At 39.4% G+C, this 10,398-nt stretch overlaps 1 pseudogene; it reads right to left on the bottom strand.

Annotated features, from left to right (window-relative positions):
• Window positions 1-529: 529 nt before the first annotated feature.
• On the bottom strand, window positions 530-1,454 carry LOC118847503 (annotated as a pseudogene).
• Window positions 1,455-10,398: the final 8,944 nt, after the last annotated feature.

Below are 10,398 nucleotides of genomic sequence, written 5' to 3'. Positions count from 1 at the left end.
CTCTTTAATCTGGGAGCTCTGGAATTTGGCGACAATATTCCTAGGAGTTTTCTTTTTGGGATCTTTTTCAAGAGGCAATCTGTGGCTTCTTTCAATTTCTATTTTTCTCTCTGGGTCTAGAATATCAGGGCAATTTTCCTTGATAATTTATTTAAAGATGATGTCTAGGCTCTTTTTTGATCATGTCTTTCAGGTAGTCCAATAATTTTTAAATTATCTCTCCTGGATCTATTTTGCAGATCAGTGGCTTTTTCCATTGTCTTCCATTTTATTCATTCCTTTTGTTCTGTTTTGTAATATCTTGATTTCTAATAATGTCACTAGCTTCCACTTGCTCCAATCTAATTTCTAAGGAGTTATTTTCTTCAGTGAGCTTTTGGACCTCCTTTTCCATTTGGCCAATTCTGCTTTTTAAGGCATTCTCCTCATTGGCTTTTTGGACCTCTTTTGCCATTTCAATTAGTCTATTTTTAAGGTGTTATTTTTTTCAATATTTTGGGGTCTCTGATCAGACATCCGGAAGCAATTCTTTACATAGTTGATGAATTTGCCTTCCACTTTTGGGAGGGAACCACCCTTTTCAATGCTTGCCTGCATTTTTGTTTTAATATCCTCTAGAGAAGTGGGTCCTTTGGGAGTCTTGGGAGTCTTGTCCTGCTTTTTGAAGGATTCTTGACCTTTTGATTTTGGTGTGGATGGCTTTGAATCTTTTCCATTCTGGTTTGATTTTTGTGCATTTTTTGCTGCAGCATCACGAATGGATTTCTTCACTGGAGGGGTCTTTTCTTCACTTTCCTCGTCTTCAAAGTCATCATCATCGTCATCTTCATCATCATCATCTTCTTCATCATCATCTTCGCCTTCTTCAGACAGTTTTACCTTTTTCTGTGGAACCTTGCTAGCAACTCCAGGAGCAGATAGTTTGCCAGACATGTTCAAGAGTTTCATATCATCTTCCTCTTCATCATCTGATTCTGCATCTTCCTCCAGTGCTACTAGGTGCTGGCCACTCACATGTACAGGGCCCGAACCACATTTCAACTGCAAAACTACTGGTGGTGTAATCTCAAAGCCACCTAGAGAAATTGTAGGCTGCACAGACATTTTCAAAGATGCCAGTGTTACTTTAATTGGATTGCCTTCATAGTTCAGAGCCTCTGCTTCAACAATATGCAACTCATCCTTTGCGCCAGCCCCTAAACTCACAGTCCTCAAAGACAACTGGTGCTCATTTTCATCATTATCTACCTTAAAATGATAATCTTTGTCAGCCTTTAGTTCACAACCGAAAAGGAAATTCTGGGGCTGGAGGGGGCTCATATCCACTTCCATTGAGTCCTCCATTTGAGTAGCGATACTGAGGAGAGCAGAGCAGTGTGAAGACGAGACCAGAGAGGTGGATGGACAGAAGGGCTCTAGCTCCCGAGGGGCTCCGCTCAGGACGGAATCACACAGACGACTAGTCCAATTTTTAAGGTGTTATTTTCTTCATTATTTTTGGGTCTCCTTTAGCAAGTCATTGACTTGTTTTTCATGATTTTCTCACATCGCTCTCACTTCTCTTCCGAATTTTTCCTCTACTTCTCTTACTTGCTTTTCCAAATCCTTTTTGAGCTCTTCCATGGCCTGAGACCAATTCATCTTTTCCTTGGAGGCTTTTGATGTAGCCTCTTTGACTTTGTTGACTTCTTCTCGCTTTACGTTGCCAAAGAAAGATTCCAAAGTCTGAGTCTGAATCTCAGTCCGTTTTTGCTGCCTGTTCGTGTTCCCAGCCAACTACCTGACCCTTGAGCTTTTTGTAAAGGTATGACTGCTTGTAGAGTAGAGAGTGCTTTGTCCCAATCTTTAGGGGCCTTGTGCTGCTGTTTTCAGAGCTACTTCTACACAGCAAGCTCTGCCACACCAGGGCTCCTCCCCTGCCAAGAACTGCCAACCTGGACCGCGACTCAGATCCAAGCAGGATCTGCACTTCCGCTCTCATCCGCAGCTTAATTCTTCCCATAGGGTGGGCTTGGAGCTGGAAGCAACTGCAGCTGGAAGCAGCCCCAGAGCTGCACCACTTCTATGCCCCCATGGCATTGGAGCTTGAGGCTCTCTGGTTGCAGAGATTCTGAGGCCAGAGAGGCAGAGCTGCTAAGATCTTTTCAGATCACAATTTTGTCATTCAGAGTGCTAATAATCCCTCCTAAGTTTGTGTTATCTGATATATGTGTGCATGTGTATGTATATGTGTGTATACATAATCTATATCTATCTAGATATCTCTATGTATACATTATCTATCTATCTATATAATAACCTATACCTTTAAGTCACTGATAAAAATATTAAAAATTACAGGACCAAGAAAAAAACCCTGAGGCATTCCATTATAGATCTTCTAAGTTGATATCAAATTGATAATTACTACTTTTTAAATCTAGTCAATCAACCAGTTATGAGTATATGAAATAAATATCCCTATATTTTTGTACAAAAATGACATAAAATATGTCAACCATGTGACATGGTAGCAAAAATAAATGCACTAAAAATGTCTTTGGCTGATATTAAGAGAACTCAGAACCATAATGAAAGACAAAATGCCAAAGCAATCTGGGTATGGAAGAAGCAAAGATAAGAATATTTTCCTAATATACAATGTAGATGAATTTAGTATACCCTAACCATTTTTGCAATAGCTGTATAATCAATTTATAATAGCACAGAATTTACTTTACTCTTAGAAAAGTCATGAAGGTAAAGTTTATCCATTAAGGATGTTTTTAGCCTTTTAATCAACGTTATTAATTCATCTTTTCACATGTTCCTTTCCCCTCTTAGTGATTGGTTACTGCCCTAGGTTGGATCTAATTACATCCAGTTTCTTTGTCATTAGCTTTGATTTGGTAGGTCAGCCTGCCACTTATAAATCAGTTGATGAGTCATCAGAAATAATTAATAAATTTTAGGTATGATTACCTCTTTGAATTTGCCTCAGTTAAATATATTTCTCTTTATATTCTCTGTCACACTTTAAGTTTTTTGGGATATAAATATTTGATTCAAAGAATCTGGATTATAGTATGAATAGGTTACAATTACTCTTTAGTGCAATAATGCCCTTTCTTGTGCCCAGATAGATTATTCTATTGAGATACCCCCTTTGGAAGGAGCCTTCCTACTGTGTTATTTATTCACTACTATTATGAGGCTACTTTATCCTAACAGATTAGTGATAGGTAGTTGCATCCAGTCAGAAATAGTAACACACATAACTCTTTTCCTTATGAAAGGTTGCTGTAGTAAATATATTATTTATTGGTCAAATTATTTGATTTTTAAATTTGTTGTTAATATAGTATGACCCTCCATAATGCTATATGTCAATGTATTCAACAGTCATGGCACTTGTCAATTAATTCTAGCTTGGTTTTTATAAGATACATAAGAAAGTGGTGGTGACCCTCTGGAAAAAAGGGAGTTCTTTCCATTCATATACCAAGACCTGTCCCTCCATATACCTTGGTTCAATAGGATATAAACATTGATAGCAAGAGAATAAGACTTGGATTCTTGTAGGAAAAGAGATTTCTATATCTAATTAATTGTGTTTATATTGTGTATGTCATTGTAAAAAGCTTTTTTTGACTCTTATATGAGATAATTTACCCCCATTCTACTTCTTCCTTGCCTTTTTTCTCAATACATTCTTCTCTCATCCCTTAATCTTATATTTAGATATCATTCTTTCATATTTAACTCACACCTTTGCCCTCTATCTATATATACTCCTTCTAACTAGCCTAATAATGAGAAAGTTCTTTTGAGTTACAAGTGTCATTTTCCCATGTGGGAATGTAAACAGTTTAACCTTATTAAGTCCTTTAAACCTTTCCTGTTTACCTTTTTATACTTCTGTTGAGTCTTGTATTTGAAAATCAAATTTTCTATTCAGCTGTGGTCTTTTCATCCGAGGTGTTTACTCCTCTACTGGCCTGTGCTGTGGCCTGTGAGTGACTTGAAGCACTCTTTTCTGTCTTGGAACTGCAAGGAGGACTCTCTCTCTACAGCCATCACAAGCTCTCCCACACCACTGCTCCTCCTTACCCCAGGACAGTCAACCAGGACTGCAACCCAGATCAAAGCAGCACAAAAGAAGAGAATTCTGCCTCAGTGCCAGCAGAGGGATCCCTGGACTCCTGCACTGATCAGCTGCTTGATTCCCTCCACTGTCTGTGGGCCAGGAGCTCCAGAAGCAGCTGCTACTGCTGTAGCTGTAGCTGCTCCTGCTGCTGCTACAGCTGCTCCTGCTGCTGCCGCTGCTGTTGCAGCCACCTCCACCACCCCAAGGCTGTAGCCAGACCACCCCCTTCTCTCACCTAGGTTCAATGGAGTTTCCCAATGACCTGTTAAGTTGTCTTTGGTGTTTGTGTGTTGAGAAGTCTGGAAACTGCCACAGCTCAGTGATTCAGTGCCCAGAGGCCTGCTCTGCCCTGTCTGCTCTGGCCTGGTCTGTGCTGGCACGGCTCATGGTTGGTTGTGCTCTGCTCCCAGCATATTGTGATAGACCCTTCCCAGTGACCATCCAGGCTTTCTTGAGCTAGAGGCTTATTTTACTCTGTAATTTCATTGGTTCTGTTGTTCTAGAATTTCTTTACAATCTTTTTTACAGGTGTTTTGAGTGATTTGGGGGAGAACTCAAGCAAGTCCCTGTTTTTATTCTGCCATCTTGGCTCTGCCCCAGAATTCATATTTTCCTTAAAGGCTTTGTGTGGTAGAGCTTTGACTTTGTTATCTTCTTTTGAGTGTTTTGATCTTCCTTGTCACCATAGTGGCTTTCTATGCTGAGAATTTTTTTCTAGTGTTTGCTCATTTACCCAGCCTTTTACTTGACATTTAACTCTTTGTTAAAGTAGGGCTCTGCTTCCAGTGTGGAGGGCACACTGTCCCAAGCTTCAGGGGTTTTGTGAACATCTAGGGACCTGTACGTTTTCTGTTCTTCCAAGGTAGTATGATTTAAGGAGAGGTTATTACTACTCTTCTGGCCTATGCTCTGGTCTATGAGTGACCACAAGCACTATTTTCTGCCCTTGAAATGTGATGATGGTCCCTGCTCTACTGCAGCCACAAGCTCTGATATCCTAGTGTCCCTCATTACCCTGGGCCTACCACCCTGGACTGTGACCCTGATCTGACTATGGGCAAAGCAACAGAGTCCTGTTTCAATGCTATAATCTCCTTCTAATTAGTTTTTCAACCCCCTTACTGTCTATGGGTTGACAGGTCCAGAAGCAGCTGCTGATGATGATTCAGTGGCTCCCAAGCCTTGCTCAAACTTTGCTGGTGCTGAGACCCTGCTAGCATGACCTGCGTTGGACTATGCTCCACTCTAACCCAGGTGTGACACAGCTTTCTTGCTGAACTTCTAAGTTGTTTTTAGCCTCTGTGGGCTGAGAGGTCTGGAAACCACCACTGATGCCACTAATTCAGTGACCCCAAGACCTGCTCCAGGTTTTGTTTGCGTGGCCTTTGCTGGACTGTACTCCTGTCTCACTTTGGTGCAACAAGACCTTTTCTGCCAACCTTCTATGTTGCTGGGCTGGAAAATCATTTCAATCCATCTTTTTGTGGGTTCTGCACTCTAGAATTTGTTTAAAGCCATTAATAAAAGTATTTGGAGAGGTTTGGGGAAGAGCTCAGGTGAGTCCATCTTGACTTCACTTCCTAGGACATGATCTTATGGAGATGGATTAAACACTTCCATAATGTTCTCAACAGACCATCATCAAACAATGCAGAAACCATTGACCATTTATCTCAGGTTGAAGTCAATCCCTCTCTAGACAGATTTCCAATTGAAGAATAGGTTTGGAATGCATTAGGGTCCTTTCCTGTGGCAAAACACCTGGTATAGGTTCTATTCCAAATAAGATTTACAAGGTGCAGGGTCCATTGCTCATATAAAAGCTAACTGAAATTTTTAGGTTATGTGACACAAGCAGGTTATTCCCCAGGAGTTTAAGGATACCTCCATTGTATATTACTATAAATATAAAGGAAATAGATTATCCTGTGACAATCACAGGGTTTTTTCCTCTCTCTTCATTATTGCTAGCAAGATTCCTGCCAGAGTCCTCTTTAATAAGCTGATCCTTCACCTGGAAGATGGTCATCTACCTGAGAGCCAGTGTGGCTTCAGAAAGGACTGAGGAATGGCATTTGCTGCTTGTCAACTCCAGGAGAAATGCCAGGAGCACAAGAAAGCTCTGTACATATTGTTTGTTGATCTGACCAAGGCCTGTGATACTGTCAGTTGTGACGGCTTATGAAACATTAATGTCAAAATTTGGTTGCTCAGAGAAATCCATCAGTATTGCAGGTCAGTTTCATGGTGGCATGCTTCCCTGGGGTCTGGATAATGGACGATGCTCTCAAGTTTTCCAGTCACCAATGGAATGAAACAAGACTATGTGCTTACTCCCATACATTTTAGCACGATGTTTTCAGCCATGTTGTCAAATGGCTTCAGTGAGGACAAATACGATATCAAGGTCAACTACCACACTGATGGTAAATTATTCAACTTGAAAAGGTTACAAGCCAAGACTAAAATGGAGGGAGAGTTGGAACATGATTTTTTTGTTTGCAGATGATTGTGTTCTCAATGCAGCCTTTGGAGATGAGATGCAACACAGTATGGATTGATTCTCTGCTGTTTGTGCTCACTTTGGCCTAACAATTAATACAAAGAAAATTCAGGTGCTCCAGTAGTCAGCACCACACCATATGTATGTGGAGCCATCAGTTACAGCAAATGGAGAAGTTTTGAATGCTGTGGATAAATTCACTTACCTTGGTAGTATGCTTTTCAGGCAGTACACATTGATAATCAGGTTAATACATGCATTGCCCTAGCTAGTGCAGTGTTTGGGAGGCTCTGGAGGAAAGTGTGGGAGAGAAAAGGTCTTAGACTGACTAAAAAGTTCAAAGTCTATTGAGTCATTGTGCTGACCTCATCGCTGGAAGTCTGTGAATCCTGGAAAACGTACCATTGCCATGCCAGGAAATTTAATTACTTCCATTGGAATTGTCTTAGGAAGATTCTGAAGATCACTTGGCAGGATAAGGTACCATTCGCTGATGTCCTTTCTTGAACTAAACTGCCAAGTATTTAAACTCCACTGCAGACAGCACAACTGATGGGCTGGCCATGTTGTTTGAATGCCAGATGTATAATTGCCTAAAAGACTATTTTACAGAGAACTTACACAAGGCAAATGTTCATATGGTGGTCAGAAAAAAAGTAATACAAGGACACTCTCAAAGTCTCTCTTAAGAACTTTGGAATTGATTGTGTGACATGGGAGACACTGGCACAGGACCTCCCAGTATGGCATGCCCTCATCAGAGAAAGTGCTGTGCTATATGAGCAAAGCAGAATTGAAGTAATTCAAAAGAAATGCACAATGCACAAATTTAGAGAATCCACCCCAAATGCTTGGGATTATTTCTAACCAATCTGTGGTAGAGCATTATGAGCTCATAATGGTCTGATCAGCCACAATTGGTCATGTTGTAACTTGACTCTAACATAGTGATGTCATTTTGGTCCTCTTTGAGAGTCAAGAACAACTCTGTCCATATGCCCAAGGAGGACTTTTGTTGTCTAAAGTTTCGCTATTTGAATATATGGATTTACCTTAACTCAAAAGTGCTGAAGAAATTGCCATTATCCATGGATAAAGCCTAATACTATAATATTTTTTAAAAAATATGTTCTGGGTTTAAATTAACTGCTAGGCTGGAAATATTTAATGATCTATTTTTAACAATGAATGTTTTCTCTTATCATTGTTTTCTTTCAACTTTTGCACAGGAATTGATACTAAGGATCATGGCATTTTACTGGTCTATTTATAGCATTTGATAGGATTTTCTAGAGTAGATGTAAGAGCAATTCAAAACTATATTTATCAGTGATCTGAGGCACCTGTCCAGAAGGGATTTTTGTCTAATCCATTTGATCTCTTGTTTGGAATCCCCTAGAGTTATCAGCTTATATATTTCCCATCTCTATTCTTTTTTCCACTAGTCTAATCTGATATAACTATTCATTCTATGATTTTTATTACAAGTAGTCCTAGCAATTCTAGGATGTTGCTGATTGTGTTGATGTTGAGAAATCAGTGATCCAGATAGACTGCCCTGCAAATTGCAGCTTTTGATATTATTATATCATAGGTGCTTTGAGGGCATCCTTGTATGTTATAAGTTTCAATCTCAAGAAGACTGTTCAACCTCAAGATTGCTACCCAAAGGATACTTGGCCAAATGGGTCAATTCCTGGGATTCCACAGTTTCTGATATGCCCAAAGTATGTCTGGATTAAAATGGAGACTAGATATGCTCATAATGAAGCAGAGGGTTTAATGGTATAGGCTAAAAGTTAATTGTCAATAACTTTATTATATAGCACTAAGCTAAAATTCTAGGCATTTGGATGAAATGATCATCACAAGGAGAACTGCGAAATTAAATTACTATAACAGCCTTCATTTGAATCAATGTTAACATCCCCTTTTATTTCGTCTTTATGTCTCACTCTAGAAATGCACATAGGTTTGCTTAAGTGATTATATACATTTTTCATAATATAGAGACAAAGGAATTGTTATAAAATGGTTTTAAAATATATGATCTCTAAGGTCCATTCTCAGGATGAAACACTAAAATATTATGGTTTGTTTCTTTCAATTAAACAAAAAAACTATTAAGTATTTGGCTTTGTTTTGGTGACATGAAATGTGAGGTACATGAAGGTACTTTAAGTCTTGTGAGGAAAACAAAATTACAAATATTTCAACAATTGTTGAAAAACTCAGCCTTTACATTACAAGTGGAATATTTTTTAAATATCACTTTAAAATTGATATGTAAAGTTTGAAATGTATTTCCTCTTAAAATAAAACCAAAGAAATTAAGATTAATAACGGTATTTCTGTGGGGTTGGCCATCAGGTGATGAATTTAGGAGATGATTGCAAGTTCTGAAATTGTCTACTAAGGCATTAAGGGGCTATGGTCTCAATATTTGAAATCCTGTTTCTTTTTAAATATTCAATGAGAATATTTGTTACATGCACAGTTGAGGGTACAAAGTGGTTGAAACGTGGGAACAGAAAAAAAGAAGAAGAAATGAGGGAATGACCCTCTCCTATCTCCTGAAACAGCCAAAACAGTTAGATTACTATTTCTAATTGTCAGTGGGGAGGAGGTCATCAGGAAGTAAAAACAATACACTGTCTAGGAGTACTATGTGACTGAAAGAAGATTCCGCTTTTCAATAGCATATGTCAAAAGTGATAGGGGAAGACACCTATAAAGTTTGTTGAGGTGGTGGTTGGAGGCTTCCTCAAATATTCTTGTTATATTTGTGAAGGGAGGCTGGGAAGGGAGAAAAGATGGGGAATTTTAGAGAGGGAGTGGTGCTAGAGAGAAGACAATAGTATTTGACAAAGGCTGATCTCAGAAGTAATGGTAAAAGTGAGCAAAGGGGAATCCTGGTTTTTATTTTAATTTATTTAACATATTTATTTTTCAGCATTGATTTTCACAATAGTTTGAATTACAAATTTTCTCCCCATTTCTACCCTCCCCCCATTCCAAGGTGGTGTATATTCTGGTTGCCCTGCTCCCCAGTCAGCACTCCCCTCTGTAACCCCACTCCCCTCCCATCCCCTTTTCCCTTCCTTTCTTGTAGGGCAAGATAAATTTCTACACCCTATTGCCTGTGTATCTTATTTTCTAGTTGCATGCAAAAACATTTTTGTTGTTTTTGAACATCTGTTTTTAAAACTTTGAGTTCCAAATTCTCTCCCCTCTTCCCTTCCCACCAACCCTCCCTAAGAAGTCAAGCAATTCAATATAGGCCACATGTGTATCATTATGTATAACCCTTCCACAATACTCATGTTGTGAAAGACTAACTATATTTTGCTCCTTCCCAACCCATCCCCTTTATTGAATTTTCTCCCTTGACCCTGTCCCCTTTCAAAAGTGTTTGTTTTTGACTACCTCCACCCCCATCAGCCCACCCCTCTGTCATCCCCCCATTTATTTTTATCTTCTTCTCTCTTCTTTCCTGTGGGGTAAGATTCCCAATTGGGTATGTATGGTATTCCCTCCTTAGGCCAAATCTGATGAGAGCAAGGTTCACTCATTTCCCCTCCTCATCCGCTGTCTCCCCTCCTCCCACAGAACTGCTTGCTCTTGCCTCCTTTATGCAAGATAATCCACCCCCATTCTATCTCTCCCTATCTCCCTCTCTCAGTATGTTGCTCTCTCATCCCTTAATTTGATTTTATTTCTTTTAGATATCTTCCCTTCATCTTCAACTCACCCTGTGTCCGTGCTCCCT

The sequence above is a fragment of the Trichosurus vulpecula genome, chromosome 4 (assembly GCF_011100635.1).
Source record: "Trichosurus vulpecula isolate mTriVul1 chromosome 4, mTriVul1.pri, whole genome shotgun sequence".
Classification (NCBI taxonomy): Eukaryota; Metazoa; Chordata; class Mammalia; order Diprotodontia; family Phalangeridae; genus Trichosurus; species Trichosurus vulpecula.
This window is presented reverse-complemented; position numbering and strand designations above follow the sequence as displayed.